The 16,725-nt window shown below is 50.0% G+C and overlaps 2 pseudogenes; both read left to right on the top strand.

The window, feature by feature from the left end:
• The first annotated feature begins 5,022 nt into the window (after window positions 1–5,022).
• LOC120596493 (uncharacterized) lies at window positions 5,023–5,141 on the top strand (annotated as a pseudogene).
• Window positions 5,142–10,865: 5,724 nt separating this feature from the next.
• LOC120596397 (uncharacterized) lies at window positions 10,866–10,984 on the top strand (annotated as a pseudogene).
• Window positions 10,985–16,725: the final 5,741 nt, after the last annotated feature.

Below are 16,725 nucleotides of genomic sequence, written 5' to 3' on the forward strand. Positions count from 1 at the left end.
AGCATGCATTGTTATTATCTGGAACGATTAACAAATCCTTTTTGCAAGCAGGCCTTGACAGGGATGCAACAGGGTTTGACAGTCCTTGACTGACATTCTCTAGCTATGGACTTGATGATTTCCTTGACCTGTCCGTGCTGTAGTTTCCAGCATGACACCTATGCCACAGCTACTGTGACATGAATGAGACAAGGCCTGTAGAGCACCTAACAGACCTGCCTGGCACATAGTAGGTACACAGTAAGCAGCAGCTATTAGCTGGATTCTGGATTCATCATCTCAGACCCCGGCCGGCCATTCTGAAACTTGGCCTCTGCCCCTCAGCCTGCAGTCTTAACTCTCTTATGCACGCTCTCAGCCCCATTTGGAAAGTCTGTCTCTTGCCCCCAACACAGGTCCATACCAACATACCAACCTTCCTCAATCCTTCTCAAGACGTTGCCCATAGGTTTCCTCCAGGATGCTCGGCTGAGTTTGCACTCCCCTGCCCCAGTGCAGGCTAGACCACTTCTCAGGCCCCTCCAACACTCTGAGCCAGGCTCTGCCCCTTGACCAAAGATTCTCTGACCCCAGTTGTTCTAAAAGAAATTCTCCAGCCCCAGGGACTGACATAGCCTTTTCATAGCCTTTGCCACTTTCTCTGAATCCTCAAGGGAAGAGACGTCAGGCCTGGGTGGGCCTCTGTACCCAGGATGACTCAGCCAGTAGCAGCACCCCTACCCACCATGCCTAGTGACAGACATGTTTTACCTCTGATAATTCCACCATTTTGGGCACTTAAGAGGCAGGGAGAGACAGAGCAGAGCAGGCAAGAGAACAATGAATATTTTGTGGGAGCCGGAGGCAACTGAAGCTCTCTGCTGAGTGACAGGCAGAGAGAAGCCGGCGGAGAGAGGGAACAGGGTCTGCGGTGTCAGCGCTGTGGGGGGAGGGGAAGAAAAGGGCCTTTATAGGACATGAGCCTGAAACCCATCCTCCCTCTCTGCTTCTTTCTCTCACATTTCTTTTTTTTTCTTCCTTTCTGTACTTTCTCCTCCTTCTCCTTCTTCATCTTTTTCTTTTTTTCCCTTCCTCCCTTCTTTCTCCCCATCATTCCTTCCTTTGCTTATTAATTCATTCCAATTCTAAACTCCTCTTCCATCTGTTTGTTCCAGTGATATTCCCTTTGCTCCTGCTCTGTGCTGAGCCCTGTGCTGAGCACTGGGGACAAAACACAGCCCTGGTCCTCAGGCATGCACACTGACCCCTACGACCTCTTCACTGCAGAGCACTGCGGGGGCCCAAGGAACCTGGACTGACAAGCTCCCTGGGGGCACCTGGGAAAGTTTCCCTGAGGAGGTGCCCATCATGCAGAAGGCTGAGACCTTTGTCCCGCAGGCAAGGCAGGACAACAACATCAGGGCAGATCACAGCGTGTGCAAAGACATGGGGGCGGAACTGGCCGGGAGTGGCCGAGGTGAGAGTGTGGCCAGAGGGTGAGGAGATGACTTACTGTGATAAGTGCTCTTCCTCGTACAGATAGGGAAACTGAGGCTCAGAGAGTTACACGCCTAGCATCACACAGCCATAAGTGGCAGAGCTGAGACTTGAATCCAGAGCTGGGTGGCTCTAAAAGCCATGATCTTGCCCCTTGATCATGATAAACCTCAGCTCGATGGTTCTCAGAGGCGTAGGCCACCCCCTGCAGGTGACCACTGACACCCACTGCTGCAGCCTCAGGGTGCTCCTCTGCTGCTCCAGGAGGCAGCCAGCCTCTGTTCTGTGAGCAGGGCACCTTGCTCTGCCCTGTGCCACCGGGGAGAAGCAGGTCTTCAGGCTGCTTCAGACTAATTATATGTGTCTAGCCTCCCTCAGAGAACTGCCAAGATCCCCGTAGTCAGGAAGCACACTCATTTCTGTGTCCCCAGTGTCCTGTGTGCCAACGGACACTCATTAAGTGTCTGCTGACTTGACTTTTTTAAAAAACTGACTTCACAACCTGCTGGCTATGTGATATGGGGCAAGCTTCCTAAGCTCTCTAGCTTTCTCAAGTTTTCTCATCTGTGAGGCAAGAACTAAAAATGTACCTACCTCTAGGTTCATTTTGAGGATTAAATAAAATTATGTAGATGCTTAGCTCTATATCTATCACAGATAAAGTTCTCATAATGTTAATAATTAATAGTATTATTAATTATGATAGTAACAAAGGTGATGATTGCAATAATGGTGGTGGTGATGGTGGCTGTGGGGATGGCAGTGGTCATCATGGTGACAATGTTGGTAGTGATGGTGATGGTGGCGGTGGCAGCAGTGTTGGTGATTATGAAGGCAATGTTGGTAGTGATGATGGTGAGTAGTGGTGATAGTCAAGGAAATTGAAACGCCGGCAGCGATGATGATAGTGGTGATAAGTGATAATTGGTGATGAGTACGACGATGGTGGTGATAGTGATGATGACGGCGACGGTGATAGTGATGGTGGTAGTAGTAATTATTGTGATGACGACGTCATTGTTAATTACAATATATGACGGTGTATGGCAGCGGCGACTTAACCATATGTAGCCTTAACTGGGCGGCAGCAACCCTTGTATAGCCTTATGACGGCGCAATGTGTAATATTATTATTATTATTGTGTGTATTATTAAGACGGTATTATTATTAGTAATGATGTTATTATTATTGACGGCGATTATTAATGTGTATTATTAAGCATGACGGTTATTATTGTAATGGGCGACTCATTGTGTATTATTAATGTGTGGGCGGCGGTATTATTATTATTATTATTATGGCAATGACGGCGTATTGAGCTTATTGTCAATGACGACGGTGATGGTGACGGCATGACGGCGACGGGTGTTCCAGATATGTGAAATGGCAGTGAAATGCGCATCATTGAAGTAGATCATGAAATGAAATGATGTCATAGTGATATTAGTGATATAAAAATGGCAGGACGATAGTGAAGGCAAGTGACGATGATAAGTGATAGTAGTGATATTTAGTGATAAAATTAGTAATCAAATGCATGATGATAATTGAATAATGATAATTAATAACGGCGTAGTAAGGTAGTGATAATTGATAATCAGCGCGGCGGTAATGATGAAATGAGTAGTGGATAATGTATTATTAAATAATGGTGGTAATTATAAACGATATTTAATATTAGTATTAAAATGACTAATCAAGTAGCAAATGATAATTGAAAGTGAGATAATGATAAATATGACGAAATTACTTAATATCAAGTAGTAATAAAATTAGTAAATGAGATAAGTAATGAATATGTAAACGAACCGTAGTAATTAATATCAATAAAAAATAACAATGTGATGGCAATGAAGCCCTGCCTGGGTCAGTTCGGGTTAACCCAGAATCAGCTCCCCGCACTGGCTCCTTGAGTCCAGCTAATAGTTGGCAAAGTAGGTACTTGGAACCCTGACAAGGCCTTTTGGCTTCAAGTAGTGCCATTGAGGTGGAAGCAAAAATCATACGCCCACATTCAATAGGAAGCTGAAATGCTTCACATGGCATGTTCTGCCAACAAAAGGTGAACGCAATAATTTTGAAAGGAATATTTGTGCACTTGAGCTGTCGAACAGCCATTTAATGCATTGCTCGGCAGGGAAGGCAAGACATGTGGGCAATAAGAAATATGTATCCATTACACCCAAGAGGGTGGCTGATGAATGTGTAGATCAGAGGCTGGATTCCATTTGTCTGGGAAAAGGATGTCTGAGGAAATGAGCCACAAACTTTTGCAGAGTGCCTACTGTGTGCAGGCCAGGCTCTGGGAAGGGCACAACTGAGAATGAAACCCAGTTGTTACCTTGAAAAGCTAGGTGCAGAGAAGGGAAGCAAAATGTATGGAATAAAGACATTAGTACCTGTCCATTCATTCGGCAAACATCCGTGAAGCACCTAATATGTGTCAGGCCTGTGGTAGGAACTGGGAATACTAAAATAAAAGAAAGTGTTGGTCTTCAAGAAGCTCCCAGCCTGGTGGAGAAGACAGACAAGTAAACAAATACTCAGAAAAGAGTGGACCCCAACCCATACAATGACCATCGCTCATTAAGGGCTCACTGCATGCCAGGCACTGGGCTAAGGGTTTTCTTTCCATCATCTCATTAAGTTAATCCTACCACAAGCCTGTGAAGTCAGGACCATCATGATCCCCATTTTATAGAGGAGCAGACTGAGACCCACAGAAGTTAAGAAACGTGCACTAAGTCAGGGAGCTCCTAAGTGGAGGAGTCAGGATTTGAACCTGGCCTTGGGGCTCTTAGGTACTCTCCCCGCCCAGGAGAGGGAGGGCTCAACTCTGCCTAGAGAACCAGGGAGGGTTTAGAGTCCCCTGAGCTGGGTCCCAAGGGACAAAAGGGAGTGTGCCCAGAGCTGGGAGGTGGAGGGCAGAACAAGGCATTCTGAAAGGAGCAGCATTGTGGAGATTCCCAAGGCACAGTGAGAAGAATGAGGGTGGAAGTTCCCGCAGGCGAGGCTGCGATGGCTGAGTGAGGGGCGAGAGCCGGGTGCAGACCACTACCCTGTGGGTACAACTGTCCAGAGCCCTGAAGAGCCCACCATCCAGCGCCGGGCTCCTGCTGGGCTGTGCGCCAGCAAAGTGTATGACTCACTGCCCTCTGGGCACCTGGTCCTTAAGAGAAGCAAATCCTTCCTGGGCTTCGCATTAAAACGCCACTTTCAGATATGACTGATATGGTGGAAAGCATGGGTGAGAATTTCAGTCCCAACCCAAGGTACCTGTGCAACTTGGGGCAAGTTATCTAACCTCTCTGAGCCTCAATTTTCTCATCGGTAAAATGGGCTGATTAATCCTCCCTCCCTTTTATGAGAAGTAAATAGCATGATACTATTAAAATGAAAAAAAAAAAAATAGCCTCAGGTCTGGCATCTGGGAGATGTTCCTAAATAATAGGTCCTCTTTTCCTTTCCTATCCTTTCCCCCATCCCCCTTCCTTTCTGGTTTTCCTCATTCCTCCATATCAGGGAAACCTGAGTGGGCCAATTTTGTCTATGGCCATGCTACCCTGAACAAGCCCGATCCTGTCTGACCTCGGAAGCTAAGCAGGGTCAGGCCTGGTTAGTACTTGGATGGGAGACCACCTAGGAAGACCGGGTGCTGTAGGAGTAAAAAATTTTAAAAATAAGGGATTGTAAGCTGTCAAGGTCCTTGCAATCTGTGAGGTCAACCAAGGGTTGCCTCGCCTAATAAATAAGTAAATAAGTAAGTAAGTAAGTAAATAAATAAGAAAGATTGTGCCAATTTCAAATATTCTATCCCACCATCACCACAAACCATCAAAAGAGCATAGGAATTCTTAAATTTTTGCATACAAACCATGTGCTCCAGAATATGCCTCGCTCCTGGAATTAGCCTAGAATTCCTTTTCAGGTGCTGACTTGAGGCACAGAAAACACCATCCACATACGGGGGAGTGGGGAGGGGTGCAAGTTTAATATACATGATATGTAAAGATGCTTATCACATTCCCAGTGTTCCTCCTGCCCTTGGATTAGAAATAAGCCAAAAATACTAATCTAAAGACAGATGAGCTTGGTTGCTCTGGAAGGTGCTAATGCAGAGGGACCCCTGATGCATCCTTCTTCCTGGGGCCAGGGGCTGGGGGTTGGGAGGACATGACACCCCTATCCACCTCTTCCCTGAGTTCCAGATCCTTCTACCCAACTCTCACTAGGAAGCCTCAAAGGCAATGCAAACTCAACATGACCATAACTCAATTCTTGCTCTTTGCCCACAAACCTGGGCTTCTCCCAGCCCCATGTTTACAATTTTAGACAAGGGCTCAAAGGCTGTTCAGAAATCTAGAGGTCGTTGTATCCACCCTCTTCCTGCACTAATCCTCTAATACTCACGCTGTCACCAAGCCTTACCTCTGTGACCACCTTGCGATTTCACAGCATCTTCCCCTTCTCTCCATGGTCACCTTTGTGACCTAACCCAACCACTTGCTTTCTTCCACCGGGACAATCCCACAGCCTCCTGACTGGGGCTTCCGCTTTCACCCGCCCATTCTTCTTACCATAGTCCAGGCCATCTTTGCAGAATGCAAACCTGATTATGTCACTTCTTTGCTTAACGGTTCCCGCTGCTCTTAGAATAACGGCATCATTGCTTTGAAGACAACTTTCCCTCAGAAAGGCCCTGCGAGCTTGGCCCCAGCTTCCTGTCTTTACAGCCGCTCACTCAGACACAGTACCTTCCTCTCCCTTCTGCACACTCTCTGCTCCTTCCCACCCCAGGGCCTTTGCACATGCTTTTTCTTCTCCCTAATAGGCTCTTCAAGACATCTTATACTTAACATCTCTGCTGAAGGACACTTCCTCCAGAAAGTCTCCTGTGATTTTCCAGACTAATTCTGGGCTCCCATGAAGCACCACACGTCTCTATGTAGCATTTATTACAGTTTGCAATTGTACGTTAATTTTGTGGTCATGGGATTAATGCCAGTCCCCCTGAAACTCCCTGAAGGCAGGGATCATGGTTGGTTTTATTCATTCCAGAACAGAGGGCTTCAGTACATCATAAGCACATAATAAATAGAATCAAATGAATGAATGAATGAATGAATGAATGACATGATACTTCTTCAGGTACACATCTTCCACTCCCCAATTTTCTGTAAATCCTGGACTCCTACAAAGGCAGGTGGAGACTTGAGAGGAAAAGTGATTTGTCATGTCACACGGTGAGGCTGTTGCTGACCCAGGACCAGGAGAATCCAGGCTCCCTGACTGGGACACCCTTTCTGCCTGCTGACTTGGGGTCCAAGCTCCACAGTAAGGGGAGGGATGTCGGAAGGGATGCCCTAGAGAAGAGTCAAGGGCCAAATAAGGGAAGAATTTTATAGGCCTGGTCTCTGTGCTCCTGGGCTGTGATCCAGGCTGCAGGCACCCTGGAGAGAAAAATGTTGTTTTCCACATGTTATGCTGGGCCCTGCAATGCCACATGCAAATGTATGCAAATTATGTGCAAACAGTCTCTGGCTTGGATGAGAGAAACCGAAGGCCTGGTTGGGGGGTGGGGTGGACAGAGCCATTTAAGACCACACCAGGCTGGCCGGCCCTTCTGGCCACAAAGCTCTTACACAACCCCATCGCCTACACAACTAAAGTGGTGTGGGGATTGTGAGCAGGTGGGAACATCTTCCCCAAATAATCCCCTCACACTCCTGCCCTCCTAAAACACAGACTACCAACCCCAGGGGGTTTGGGTGCTGTGGACCTGGTGGACCCCCCACCCCACTCTCGCATCCCTGGCACAGCTGTAGGAAAGATCTGCTCTGAAGGTCCCACAGACACTGCGAAAATGTCAGTCAGTAGTGGCATGGCCTCACTCGTGTACCCAGAAGCAGATTTCATGGCCCCACTTCAGAGGAAGAACCTGCGGGGCCTGAAGGCCCCACTTTTTACTTCGCTGACACATTCCTGTCTCTCCTTGAAACTCAGTTCAAGAATCCAGTGTGTAGCACATCCCCCAGTCCCCTCGCTGTCTCCCATCGGATGGCCCGCCCACCTCCTTGGGTCTCCCACAGCCCCTGGATGCCCTCCAGCAGAGCCTGGCCCTGGGAGAGGTTCTTTCTTGGTTGAGGCTCTGTCTCTCCCACTGAGCTGGGAAGGCCTCGGGAGCACATGATCAAAAGGGAGAGGTGGTTTGGTGAGTGAATGAATGAGTGCAAGTGATGGGGGAGAAGGAGAGAATAAATGGACCATCGGTGTTCTCTTTCGGAAAATCCCAGAAGGTCTGTGAGTGCCAGTGCGGCAGAAGACAGTGTGGTCTGGGTGGATCTGGCCTCCTGCCTCCAGGTACCCTGAGGCTGGGCCCTGCCTTGGCTGACATCTTCCATGGCTTCTGGGCCCCTCACCGACCCACCAGCATCAGCCTAATTGGCTGTCAGCACTTCTTCCTCCCAAAAGTGAGCTGTTCCTTGAAACCTCACAGCCCATGATTAGATCTATGGCAGCTTCCTAAGCGGCTCAGTGGTTCCCATGGCAACCCCATTGGTCTCCAACTGGCAGCCGGCCACCTGGAGGAAAGGGAGAGAGGAAGGAGAGACAGGTGTGGGGCTGCTGCCTGAGGCAGGGAGAGGATGGAGGGAGATTCAGAGAGAATGAAGAATTGAGGAGAACCCTGGGAAGAGGAAAAAGCCAAGACATGGAGACTTTGGGGTGAGTCAGGGAGTGAACTGGGGCGGCCGGGGGATATAGGGAGAGGTCAGACAGAGCAGTTGAAGGAGGAGCTGGGAAGTGGAAAAGCTGAGGGATGAGACAAAGAGATTGGTGGAATTTGGGAGATGAGGAGGTGAGAAATTGAGTTGGGGAAATAGGAGAAGGCTGAGAGTGGACGGGGGAGGATAGGACGGGGGGAAGCTGGGCAAGGTCAAGGGTGAACCACAGGAGTGACTGCTGAAGGCAGAGAGAGCCTGGCCAGGCTGGGGAAAGAAGCGAGAAGCCAGAGGTGCACAAGCTGGGGAAGCGGGGACAGAAAATGGCATCTGACCTGCCACACCCCTACAAATGCCTCGAACAAGGAAGGAAGGAGTTGGACACACCACTTCCCATGAGGTCACCGGCCTGTGACCTCAGCCCATCTTCAGGCTTGGGGCCTTGCTTGGCACCGCCAGTGCGGGGAGGGGGCGGGGGGGGGCGGCACAGCAGCTACAGTGAGGGAGTGGGAGCTGCCAGAGCAAAGGTCTGCTTGACATTTAAAGGCCAAGGAACCTTATCAAAAAGTCCCCACGTGGCTAATGTGCCAGGTTGGCGATGAGGCTGACTCAGTGGGGCTCGGTCCCTGGGAGGAAGAACTACTGCCCCTCCCACCCAGGCAAACAAGGAGGCTACAAAGAAATGCAATGACACCTTTGACGTGCAGGGCCAGGCTTCAGCTGCCCTCGGGACCACTGAGAGCTGGGAAGTGAGGCTTGGAGTCAACTCTTTGGGAATAGACAGCCAAGAAGAGGTGCCAGACTGGGAGTCAGGAAGCTGAGCCTTGCCCTGCCCCTGCTCACTGACCTTGAACTCTCTTCAGTCTTCTTTGAAAAATGGGTCAGATTAGACACTTCGTGGGAGTCCTTCATGTGTGAGTGACAGGAACCCGACTTGAAGAGGCTAAAGCCAAACAAAACATGTTTGCTCATGAAATTCAGGAGTCCGGTGGCTTAAGACATGGCCCAGGGACTCCAAAAACGTCCTCCGGGCCCCCTGTCCCCTTTACTTCCTTCTTCGCTGTCTTATTCTCGGGCACGCTCTCCCTCGGAGGTGGTGTGTGGGCACCAGCAGCTCCAGGCTTACCTCTCACCTCAGCAGAAACAGACATTTTCCTAATGGTGCCAGCAGAAGTCTCAGGGCTGATGCTCATTGGGCAGGGCTGGGTCCCATGACAGGGAACCCTCCAGCAACTAGTCACATGCCAGGGACTGCTCTATGCCTCTGCGTGTATTAACTTATTTGGTCCTCAAAAACGTCAGGGCTGCTATTATTTCCATTTCACGGATGAAAACGCTGAGGCCCAGAAAGCTTATATAAGTTGTACACAGCTGACGAGTGCCGAGCTGGAATTCCAGCCCCCAGCCAGGCAGGTTGGCTTCAAGGTCCAGATTCTTAAGTGCACGAGGGCCACCTGCAGGGCTTGTGAAAGCACAGATTCCTAATTCAGGACCTGGGGCCCAGGAATTTGATGCTGCCATCTGCAGGCCACACTCTCAGTAACACTGACTTGCCACACCTTGATCCCATGGCCAACCCAGACGTGGGGGAGGTGGGGGACCAATACCTAAGCCACGTGGACCCAAAATGAAGGACATTTAGGAAGAAAACATGTTCTGCAGTCACAAGAAGGAATGCTTGGGCAACTTGGTACCCTCTCTGTGCTTCAATTTCCTCATCTGTGACTTGGGGATATCCTCCCCATAGGACTGTTATGAGGATGAAATTTGTCAATAGCTGCAAAGTGCTCAGAATTATGCACGGGACAGAGTGAGCACCCAATAAAAAATTAGATTCACCCAATGTACGTTAGCACAAACACACACCTATGCTGATACTTGTGAGCAAGGACACAAAAGAACCCAGCCACATACTTGCCAATACCCATGTGAGAGTGAGAACTTGTGCAGAACACACAAAACACAACTTCAAGCACGTGGGCACATGCGAAATCTCAAGGACACACATAAGGGCACAGGTGTGAATACATGAATGGACATAAGCTCAAAGAACTTTGCACACATAGTAAGCTGGCCACTGGGTTTGTTCCCACGAATCCCCTCTGCTGGCTGCCTCTATGAGAAGTATGACTCGCTTTTGTTTTTTAAATACGGGGAGCACCAAACAGATCCGTGATGGCAGAGCATTTGTCTTGTCTCCTGCTGCACCCTCAGCTCCTAGGATGATGCCTCTGGCACATAGTAGGCACTCATGACTGATGGATCTGTTTGTCTACCCACTCATTCTATAATTGTTGGCACCTGCTATGTTTCAGACACTGAGCACAAAGAGAAATGAAGCACAGCTTATGGAAAAGGGGGAACACAGAGGCGACTTGTGGTCTCTACTCAAAGGCAGGAGCATTTGAAAGTCACCCCCTCGCAGATTATTTATTCATTCAAAAAGTATTTGTCACCCAACCCTGAACCCAACAAAGATGCCAGAAAGCCTAACTGGGTACTGTTCCTTTCAAGAACTTTTGAGAAGAACCAATTCAGATCATTCCATCTGCTGCCTTATACTCTAGCTAGCATAAACTGATTAATAAGTATATAATCCAGGTGTTTTGCTCATGAGAGTAGCTGTGTCTCATCTGTTCCCCATCTCTCTTTAAAACTAGAGAGGCCTCGTCTACGGCCATGCCATTCTGAACAAGCTCAATCCCATCTGATCTCAGAAGCTAAGCAGGGTCAGGCCTGGTTAGTATTTGGATGGGAGACCACCTAGGAAGACCGGGTGCTGTAGGCATAAAAAATAAAAAATTTTAAAAAATAAAGGATTGTAAGCTGACAAGGTCCTTGCAATCTGTGAGGTCAACCAAGGATTGCCTTGCCCAAAAAAATAAAAAAATAAAATAAAATAAAAATAAAACTAGAGACTAGGTCTCTTCTTGAAATGCCCAGGCTCCACTCACTCCAGGATCTGCAAACAATCCCCATTTAAGCACTAATTAGCTCCCAGCATGCACTTGGGCTGTTCATGCAAATTAACCTCCCTTCCTTGACAGCTGTCACAAAAGATAGCTTTCAGTCTAAAGTTCTGAGACTGGTGTTCAGTGACCATGAACATGAACAATCCGGCCTCCCTGAATGGATGGATGGATGGATGGATGGATGATGGATGGATGGATGGATGGATGGATGGATGGAGGATGAGGAGGATGAATGCATGGATGGATGGGTAGATGAGCAGATAGATAGATGGGTAGATGGATAAATGGATGAAATGTTAACCCTCTCCTCACCTCTTCTTTCTCACGAGTCCGCCCCTCTAGGCATGAAAACCCTCAACACCTGGCTCCAACAGAGGTCGGGTAGGTGAATGGATGGGTCGATGACTATATATGGTGTCGACCCCTTGATTTCCTCTTCTCTCTTGGGTTGCTAATCCTCTAAGTATGAAATTCTATGCACGGCTGCCTTAAGGGTGCCCCATAGGCCACTTACCCAGAGCCCCAAGTTAGTGAGCCTCCAACTTTTCTCCATCGATAAGGAACCTCCAGTCAGCAACAACAGCTAGTGAACTAAGTGAGATGATACAGATAAACACTCATTCACTCACTCGCTCATTCATTCATCCATTCAGTCAACACATATTTATTGATCATTTACTATGTGCCTAGTACTATTAGGCACAGGATAAACCAACAACTTATTACCTTCAGAAACCTGAGCAAGGTCAGCAAAAGAAACAGAGGCCTGCATTCCTCCACACTGTCACACACATGTGTGGATTTACACATTTATACAAAACGCCCCACCCCTCGTCCCCCGCCCCCATCCCACTTAGACCTCCCCCAACCCAACCCCAGTGAGGGTACTTTCCTCAGGGCCGTCTGTACTCCCCCTAGGTGGTAGCTCAGGACTGTCCTCTTCTAGGTCTAAATCAGCCTATCCACGCACCATCGCCTATCACACCGTTATCACATGTGCAGCAGTGGCTGCGTGGGGCTGCTCTGCTCTCCTGGTCAAAATCTAACGCCAGCCAACGGTGCACCAACCATAGCATGCTCCTCAGACCAAAACTTTGCAAACAATCAGATATTTATTTTCGGCTTCATCTTACAGATACCAAATTATATTCAACACATTTATCTCTTTGTACTTTCTAACCAAGTAGATAAAAATAGATCTACTTTTCTTTAAAACACTATGGAGAACCAAGCTATTTCTCCCGCTACGCACAGCTAAGAACCTTGGACGTTTTATCTAAAACAAACATAAGCAGATCCTGAAAGGTGGAGAGAAGAAGGCAGACTGGCTAGGGACCTAAAGGATGACACCGTGGCGTGTCCCTTGACTTTTCTTTTTTTCTTATATATCTCAGACTGGGTGCCGAAGAAGCCATCAACCTGGAAATGCCATTGGAAGCAGACAAAAAAGCCCTAAGAAAGGCTTGCTCTCAGTAGCCAAAGGACCAGGAAAAATCAAGAACCTAGCACATAGAAACCTTCTAAACAATAACCACCCAACTCCAGTCAAACACCGTGGGAAAAAACATAGCCGCATCCCCAACCCCAACAGAAAAGGCCAAGTGGGGAGCTCAGGTTTCGCCTTCACCAGGCTATAAGGAAGCACCTCTCCCCCCCACCTCCCCTCCATCACAGTGGTATCAGAGAAGACCCAGTGGAAACTTGGCCTCTGCCCATAAAAGAACTTTTATTGACCTACCATCCCCTGCAGCTTCCTGATCTGCACTCATATGTGACCCGGATGTTTTCCTTCTCAGGACCTCAGCTTCCCCATCTCAGAGTGGGTGAGCCGGACTCTAAGCTTTCTCAGGGCCCTCGAACCTGCTTCAGCCCCTCTGCTTCCTTCCACTCTCCTCCCTCCTCTCCTGCTCCCCCTACTTTCCTACTTCCTCGCCTCTGACTTGCCCACTGCTCCCATGACCCCTGCTCAAGCTCCCTGGGGTCCCCAGGGTCCGAGGGGCACAGACTCCAGCCAGTGCTAAGCATCTCCCTAGCTGGTAACAGCCCTACATATTGGCAGAATGCCTCCTGAGGCCAGTGATGTCCCCAGCTCTCCCGCTCAGGGTCAGCGGTACCCAGAGAAAACCCCTCGGCCTCATCTGAGCTGACATCAGAGGTCGGCCCGAGCTGGGTTTAAAAATACAAATGCCCATGTCCCCTCGGTGCCAACTGCCCACACAGCCTGCAGGCTGTGCTGCCCACTTCACAGATGCCGCCGTGGCCACCGTGGGCAGCACAGAGGGAACGAAGAGGATGGGGAGTCCAGAGAGGCCCGGGGGTGGCTAGTGAGGGGGACGGACATTCCTCAGAGCCTAGACCACAGAACAGGCCTGTTTACACCATCTGGCCATACCTAGTTCCCTGGTCCCCAGAGGGAACCAGTCCAGTTCTGCGCAGACTCACCGTGGCATGGGCTCTCGAGTCTGATGAGCCTGGAATCAAATCCTGGCTTGGCCACTCGCCGACCGGTCGTGTCAGTTTGGTAGGCCGTTTGCCCTCTTTGAGCCTCAGCCCCTATTTGTAAACTAGAGGTGATGAAAGTGCATACTTCACGGGGCTCTTGTGAAAATTAGGCGGGACGATGCATGAAAAGGGGCTTAGCGTAGGGCTTGACCAATCAATGGTAGTTGCCTTCATTGTCACTGTGGCTGGTTTCTGAGGACTCAATCGGAGAGCAAAGGAAAGAGGAGGGGATGAGATGCCCTGGCTTCACTCACCAGAACCCCAAAAGTCCAGGCGCATCTGGCACCAATGAAGCCGACAGTGGATATTATCTTTCTGTTAGACAGACAAGCAAATTAGGGCCCAGAGAGAGTCAGAATCCACAAATCCGGACCTCTCACTCCAAGGTGGGAGAACAGCACCCCTGAAACTGGGAGGGGAGGGCCCCTGGAGATTTCCTAAGCCGCCCCTCCTCAGTTTTCCACAAAGGGAAATTGAGACCCAGAGAGGGGAAGGGATTTGCCCAGTTCACCAGAGAGCCGGGTCCCAGGCTGGGATTCCTGACGCTCTGGCCACCTCGCCCTGCCCACTCCTGCCCCAGTCCTGGCTGCATTTCTCAGTCCCAGTTGGGCAGCTGAGCGGTGTGAGGACAGGAGCCTGGCCCTGTGCCAGAGACTTCTGCTGGGGGCTGAGAGCAGGGGCCGGGGGAGGGGGGCACTGCTCTGTTCCCTGAGTCCCACCAGGACCTGCTACATCCTTACATAACCCACTCCCCATTACATAACCTGCTGTTGCCTCCTTCCTGAATGGGGGCCCGGGGAGCAGACGGGAGCGCGGTGGGGAGAGAGGAGAGATGGTGAGCTGCTGCCATATGAAAATAGGGTCATTACCAGCAGTCGGACCCCAGGCCCAGCTAATGGCCTTCCCGCCATGACCTGGGGCCTACCGGCCTCCCTCTGCAGGGGGGAATGGGAAAGGTATCCACCTGAGGCTAGATCCTGCTGCTCCAGCCTCCAGGCAGGCACTGGCCCCCAGACTCCAAAGTCCCCAGGCCAGTTGATCAGCCCTAAAGATTCCCCGGAGGGCGACCTGGAGGCGCAGGCACGCTTGGGGGCCGTTCGCGCTGGAATCTCAGGTCTGAGTTTGAGTTGGAGCATCTTTGTCACTAGTCAAGTAACTACAGACACATCCATTCACTTCTCTGCATCTTGGCTTCCTTATCTGGACAAGGAGACTAAAAGGAATGACCTCAGGGATTGCTGCTAACAGTAAATGAAATCCTGACTCACAGGGGCCTAGCACAATGCCTGGCACACAACAAGTGTCCATTTGGCAGATGAAGAAATCGAGGCCCAGGCAGATAATGTTACTACGTTAGGGGTACGTGTCATCTGGGAGCAGATAATCTATACATAAGTTAGTGAATCCACCATGTGTTAGGCACATGCTTTATATGTACTGACTGGGCAGCTCCCAAAAAGAACCCTGTGGGATAAGTACTATTATTTTTCCCATTCGACAGACGAAGAACCCAGGCTGATAGGGGTTCAGTGACTTCCTCCAGGCTCACATTTAAGAAGTGGCAGAGGCAAGATTTGAACTCAGACATCTGGCCTCAGAGCACTGCAGCAAGCGGCAGTTAGATGGGGTGACCCGTAGCTTGTCACTATCCTTTAGAAACACAATCGGCCGCCACCTTCTCTGTCTCTGGTCGCTGCTGTGCTGTGTGACCTTGGCCGAGCCAGTTGACCTCTCTGGGCTCCCATCTCCCTGTCTCCCCATCTGAAACAGGAAGCCTGATCCCTGAGCTAACAATTACCAGGGTTATTGTGAGGACACATTAAGATAACGAGTTGGAAACTGCTTTTCAGCAGAGAAAGTACCACACAGCTGCGATGGCTCATCACTTCCGCAGCCTTCAACTCCCTCCGACTCAGCAGGAACTGGCTAATGGACAGACACCAGGGGCCTCTCGGCATCTCTGGCTGTGCGAACAAACATCTCGCCCCTCCACTGGCCCTGCTCTGGGCTGCTCTTTGGATACAGAGGTGAGCCTTCCGGCCTTCTCTCTAACTTCTCTCTAGGGCTGGGGTGGACCAGACTAGACATCTGAATCACTGCCTCCCTGCCTTTCTTTAAAAGGGCATTCATTCTAGCTGAGTCCCCCTACTATGTGCTTCATGGGCTCCATCACACTTAATCTTCACAGTGACTTCCATGAAGTTGGGGTTCCTCTCCCCCATCTTACAGATGAGGACGCCAAAGCTCAGAGAGGTGAAGTCATTTGCCTGAGGTCACACAGCTGTCAACCCAGTGGAGTCGAGATTCAAATCAGGACTCCCTGGTTACAAAGTCCTCGCCAACCCACTTCTCAACAAAAGGGGTCACACTCTGCTGATTTTGCAGAAGAAGAGACTGATGCTCAAGAAGGTTAAGGCACATGTGCAAGAAGCCAAAAAGTAGACCCCAGCTGCAAACTCAGGGCTGTCTAGGGCAACGATCTGCCTCCTTCCCCACTGCCGAGTGTTACGACCAGGATGCACAGGTGAGAGCTGCAACAGTCAGCCCGCCAGAAAAGCCAGGCCAGGTGGACACCATGAGTGTTGATGGAGGAGCTGAAGCAGAGAGGCCAAGGGCAAAGGAGTGCCAGAGTTCCACCAAGCCAAGTCACGCCCCTCTTGGGACCTCAGTCTGCCGGGATGTACAAGAAGCGCCAGACCCCGGGCTGACCCTTCAACTGCAGGAGGCTACATGACCTGAGTAGAAGTCCCCAAGTCCGGCCACCAACCAGAATCTACTGGGAGCTTGTTACAACCCCAAATGCCAGGCCACGCCCCAGGGAGTCAGATTTAGCAGGACTGGGAAGGGGGTTAGGAACGTGCATTCTGTATATCCACCGAGACCACCTCCCACACTCCTACCCCAAGCTTCTGTTATCCTCCACGCCTGGGAATCCCAGTCTAGGACAAGTGTCCCAAGGCCAAATGGAGCCCAGTTCCCTGGCTGCCCTCACGTAGTTCACAACTAGGGTAGGAGGTGGTACTCAGAGGTCCATGTGGGTCTAGGTAGGTCAAAA

Source organism: Pteropus medius, unplaced genomic scaffold (genome assembly GCF_902729225.1).
Source record: "Pteropus medius unplaced genomic scaffold, Ma_sr-lr_union100, whole genome shotgun sequence".
Lineage (NCBI taxonomy): Eukaryota > Metazoa > Chordata > Mammalia > Chiroptera > Pteropodidae > Pteropus > Pteropus medius.